This window comes from Chiloscyllium plagiosum, chromosome 24 (genome assembly GCF_004010195.1).
Source record: "Chiloscyllium plagiosum isolate BGI_BamShark_2017 chromosome 24, ASM401019v2, whole genome shotgun sequence".
NCBI lineage: Eukaryota > Metazoa > Chordata > Chondrichthyes > Orectolobiformes > Hemiscylliidae > Chiloscyllium > Chiloscyllium plagiosum.
The window spans coordinates 50921152-50927266 of NC_057733.1; positions in this window are offsets into that span (position 1 = coordinate 50921152).

The following is a 6115-nucleotide window of genomic DNA, read 5'->3' on the forward strand; positions in this document are numbered from 1 at the left end:
AGAAATTGCTGTACTTTTAAAAATCAATTTACTGAAACTCATTTGACATCATGTTTATGCTGTTGTTTGTTGTTCAAATTGTGGTTCAGGTTGTAAGTTTTCTCTCTGAGCTGGAAGACTTGTTCTCAGACGTTTCGTCACCATGCTAGCTAACATCATCAGTGAGCCTCCTTTGAAGGGCTGGCATACTGTCCCGCTTTCTATTTATGTGTCTTGGTCTGTTTTGGTGGGTAATATCACTTCCGGTTCTTTTTCTGAGTGATTCTGAGTAAATAGGGTCCAAATCGATGTGTTTGTTGATGGAGTTCTGGTTCAAATGCCAAGCCTCTAGGAATTCCTGTGCATGTCTTTGTTTAGCCTGTTCGAGGATGGATATATTGTCCCAGTTAAGCTGGTGTCCCTTGTTTTCTGTGTGTAAGGATACTAGTGGTAGTTGGTTGTGTCTTTTGGTGGCTAGTTGGTACTCATGTATCGTGATGGCTAGTTTCCTGCCAGTCTGTCCGATGTAATGTTTGTTGTAGTCCTTGCAGGGTATTTTGTATATGATATTTGTCTGCTAGTGATTGGTATAGGATCCTTTAGATTCATTAAGAGTTGTTTCAGTGTGTTGGTAGATTTGTGGGCTATCATGATGCCAAGGGATGGGAGTAGTCCGGTTGTCATCTTCAACATGTCTGTAATGTATGGTAGTGTGGCCAGAGTCTTTGTGCGTGTTGTGTCTTCTTGTTTAGGTTTGTTGTGTAAGAATATGTTGTTAAGAACATTTACTGTTGTTTGGTAAGCAGGAGGGGAGAGTTGTAAGAGGAAGCGGCCTGAGTTTAGGAGTCTGTATTCAAAATGAGATTTGACCATGAATACTCCTGGATAGTTGAGCAGCTTGTGGGTGTGAATGATACTGACAGAAGCCTTCAGAAAGGGCAGATGGTATGTCTCTTGCTCTCTGGTAAAATGCCTGAAGAAAGCCAGTTTATTCTCTCCCACCAGTTGTTGTGGACTATTGCTTTTACCCAATAAGTCAGAACTTCATAATTTGAACAAAAATCTGTGCCTCCAGTGGAGAAGTGAAGTAACTGACAGATTTGGGAATCCAAAGGAACATATCCGTCACATCTGGAGAACTGTTTCCATTGAATTGCTTTCCCAGTTTTTAATCCCCTCTACTTCTAGCAATTTTGTTTAGGCGTTTGGGATTGGCGAAGGTATAGAAGGAGATTAGAGTTACATGTTCACAAGAATACAGTTATTGACCTGGAATTTTAATTATTTACTTGCAATAAATAGTCATTTTTGTTAAGTACTTAAACCTGGTCTATGTTTTCTATTAACCTGAATTTATCAGATAATTTGGGCGTTTTGTGTACTTGCTTCTCTGATCCTCCGATCCTCCATTTTAATATGCCTTTATCAACATGTCTTATACATTTTATGGACATCATTCTGCTCCACCCTTCGTCCTCCAAAGTCAGCATCAGCATATCATTAATCTCAACAAGTATCATGGCTGATTGGACCAATTCCAAATCCACTTTAGGACTTCATTTTAGAGCTTGGGGCACCTTTGACTTGAATGGTTTTGGCATTAAAATGCTTCTGGCAGGTCTATTGACACACAGCAATACAGCCATCTCGTGCAGATACACAAGGATGTATCTTGTAGCTTCTCATGGTGATCACATACTTTGGGCTTATTGGGTGGCTGCAAACCTCTGAGAGTTCTATAGCTTTATAGACTATAAGACAGAGGGGTGGAAGCAAGGCCATTCGGCCCATCGAGTTCACTCCACCATTTAATGATGGCTGATGGACGTTTCAATTCCACTTACCCGCACTCTCCCTGTAGCCCTTAATTCCTTGCGAGATCAAGAATTTATCAATCTCTACCTTGAAGACACCCTATGTCCTGGCCTCCACTGCGCTCAGTGGCAATGAATTCCACAGGCCCACCACTCTCTGGTTGAAGAAACGTCTCCTCATTTCCATTCTAAATTGATGCCCTCTAATTCTAGGGCTGTGCCCACAGGTCCTAGTCTCCCCACCTAACGGAAACAAATTCCCAGCGTCCACCCTTTAGAAGCCATGCATTATCTTGTAAGTTTCTATTAGATCTCCCCTCAACTTTCTAAACTCTAATGAATACAATCCCAGGATCCTCAACCGATCATCACATGTTAGGCCTACCATTCCAGGGATTATCTGTGTGAATCTCCGCTGGACACGCTCCTGAGATGTGTGGCCTAAACGTGGACACAGTATTCTAAATGGGGCCTAACCAGAGCTTTATAAAGTCTCAGAAGCACGTCGCTGCTTTTATATTCCAACCTTCTTGCGATAAATGACAACATTACATTTGCTTTCTTAATCATGGACTCAACCTGCAAGTTAACCTTTAGAGAATCGTGGACTAGCACTCCCAGATCCCTTTGTACTTTGGCTTTATGAATTTTCTCACCGTTTAAAAAATAGTCTGTACCTGTATTCTTTTTTCCAAGGTGCAAGACCTCGCACTTGTTCACGTTGACTTTCATCAGCCGTTTCCTGGACCACTCTCCTAAACTGTCTAAATCTTTCTGCAGCCTCCCCACCTCCTCAGTACTAACTGCCTGTCCACCTAACTTCATATCATCGGCGAACTTCGCTAGAATGCCCCCAGTCCCTTCATCCAGATCATTAATATATAAAGTGAACGAGCCAGAGAGCAGGAAGACTTAGTAGCTGTGGCAGATAAGTGAGTGAAAGCTATTGTGGGGTGATGCTACATACAATAATAAGTTTAGTCATTCATGAGCAGTTCGTGTGCTGTGCCAGTGTGAAGTATCAGAGACAATTAGTAGTTTGAGGCTTGGATATCTGAATTGCTGTGCAGTTAGGGAACATAAATTTAAGGTGAAGGGTAGAAGGTATAGGGGGGATGTCAGGGGTAGGTTCTTTACCCAGAGAGTGGTGGGGGCATGGAATGCGCTGCCTGTGGGAGTGGCAGAGTCAGAATCATTGGCGACCTTTAAGCGGCAATTGGATAGGTACATGGATGGGTGCTTAAGCTAGGACAAATGTTCGGCACAACATCGTGGGCCGAAGGGCCTGTTCTGTGCTGTATTGTTCTATGTTCTATGTTAGGCATTAAGAATGGCACCATTGTCTTGTACCTGAAAGGTTCCAGCTATGTCTGACATTTTGCCTCTCACACCACATGATTGCATGAGAAAGAGGCCAATTACATATTAAATGATGTGAGGAGCAGAAGATCGAGTCATGTAGCATAGAAATGCCTCCCTCAGCATCCCCCAAATCTATGTCAACTAACAAACACCAAATGGCATTAGTCCCATTTACCTAGGCTTAGTCCATAGCCAACTGTGCCTTGCCATTTTAAATGCTCATCCAGATGCTGCCTAAATATTGTGAACATACCTGTCTCGACCACCATCTCGGGTAACACATTCCATATTTCTACTACCCTCTGGGTAAAAGAAATTTCCTCAGATCTCCTCTAAACCACTTATCCCACACCTTTAAACTTGTGCCTCTGGTCTTAGACATATTAGTCATGAGGAAAAAGATTCTCACAATCTGTTTTGTTTATCCCTCTCAATATTTTGTATACCTCAATTTGATCCCCTCAACCTCCTCTGCTCCAGAGAAAAGGAACACAGCCTATCTAATCTCTCCTCAAACTGAGACATTTTATGTGTCACTCCTGTGGCTACACCACAGTAGTTTATACTCAACTACGCTATGGTCATAATAAGCTATTAGAACCATTATGAGAGCATCTTCACTAGTGGTTCAAGATGAAACATCAATATCATTCTTTTAAGAATAGCAAAAGCAGGCCTTAACAGTTGCACTCATACTCCAAGCATGAATTAACACTACAAATATCCTGCAACTGGGGAAAGATTCTATAATCCTACCTTCCAACCACTCCACTTTACATTAAACAAAGGGAAGCAGCAGAGCTAAATATGATCTGAAATAACCAACAGCATTCATTACAGTAATTGAAGTGTTGGATTTTGCGTTTCATTTTCTCCTGCATTTGGGCCACACTCCAGCTCAAAACGAGAACATAGAGTTTGTGTTGAAAAAGCTCTGGATTTAATGAAGGAATAAAAACAACTGGTGGAGAGGAAACTCAACCCCCAGTACTCACTGTAACAGTACGTGATGCATTGAATCAGTGAGAGGGTGTACAACAAAATTGGCATAAGTTACTTTCTGGTGAAACAGTGAAGTGAGACATTCTGGCGGTAGACACATTGTGATAAATGGTATCAGTATGGTTCAGTTAACATTCACATTTTTGAGTCATGAAGTCATGGGTTTAGGTCTAGCTGCATCTAGATATGTGAGCACATAATTTGGGCCGATACTTATAGTAAACTAAAACAAAGAACTGCAGGTGCTGGAAATTTGAAATGAAAACAGGAATTGCTGGAGAAACTCAGCGGGTCTGGCAGCATCTGTGAAATGGGAAAAAAATTAATGTTTTGAGTCCAGCCACCCTTCTTTGGAACAGAAAGCATCTGGAAGAAAATGGTATTTATCTTGATAAGGAGTTTTGGTGGGGTGGGGAGGTGAGGAGTGAGCTGATATGTGGAGAAGGAGTACAGAGAGAGAGAGGATGAAAGTGATTGTTCCTCTCTCTCTCTGGACTCAGGTTCCACCTATTCCTCTAACCCCTGCGCACCCAATCCTCCCAATCCTTGTCATCAAGATATATACAACTTTTATTTCCCTGACGCTTATAGTGTACTGAGGAAATTTTGCACAGTGCGGGTATAAAATGTGATGTTAAACAGAGGTCCTCCTCAAGTGGGCCCCACTGCACTATTTTGAAGGATTTTAAATGAGATTTTAAAAGACATTAAATTTCCAATAATTAAAATTTGAAGTAATGAGACTCCAGACGATACCTGAAAAATTAAACTTTCAGTGCCGGAGAGTTCGATTCATAATAATTAAGACATACCATGACAATAAAAATTCATGATTTGGACATGCCGGTGTTGGACTGGAGTGTACAAAGTTAAAAATCACACAACACCAGGTTATAGTCCAACAGGTCTAATTGGAAGCACACTAGCTTTGGAGCGTCGCTGCTTCATCAGGTGATAGTGGAGGGCTCAATCCTAACACAGAATTTATAGCAAAAATTTACAGTGTGATGTAACTGAAATCATACATTGAAAAATTGATTTTCTGTTAAGTCTTCCATCTGTTTGAATTCCATGATAGTTTCACTTCTTTCATGTGTAAATCACAAAACCTTTTTTTAAAAAGTTGCATTCTCAGGTTAGCTGTTAACAATGGTGATAGCTAGACAATATGTTGAAGGAGTTAGCCCCCTGTGTTCTCTGTCTATGCCATGATGTTTAGATCGATTCTAATCTAAAAAGCGAGATAACGGAGTTTTACATGAATTCATGCAGTTTTTGAGCTCAGACTTCTACATGAATGCATGCAGTTTTGAGCAAAGTACAATGTGACCCTGCAAGTACAAATTCACCCTACAAAATATATGTGTGCATCTGGGTCTTTGTCCGTGTGCACGTCTGTGTATGTGTGTGTCCATGTGTATAAGAGTGCCAGTGTGTGTGTGTGTAGGAGTGTGTGTGTGTATAGTGCTGTGGTGGTCACCTGTAATGTGACATGAACCCAAGGTCCCGGTTGAGGCCCTCCCTATGGGTACCGAACTTAGCTATCAGCCTCTGCTTGGCCACTTTTCGCTGCTGCCTGTCTCGAAGTCCGCTTTGGAGGATGGTCACCCGAAGGTCCAAGGTCAAATGTCCCTCACCTCTATCCAAGGCCCTAAAGGAGCCTTCCACATCCATCAAAGTTTTACCTGCATATCCACTAATATCATTTATTGTATCCGTTGCTCCCGATGCAGTCTCCTCTACATTGGGGAGACTGGGCGCCTCCTAGCAGAGCGCTTTAGGGAACATCTCCGAGACACCCGCACCAATCAACCACACCACCGCGTGGCCCAACATTTCAACTCCCTTTCCCACTCTGCCGAGGACATGGAGGTGCTGGGCCTCCTTCACCGCCGCTCCCTCACCGCCAGACGCCTGGAGGAAGAACGCCTCATCTTCCGCCTCGGAACACTTCAACC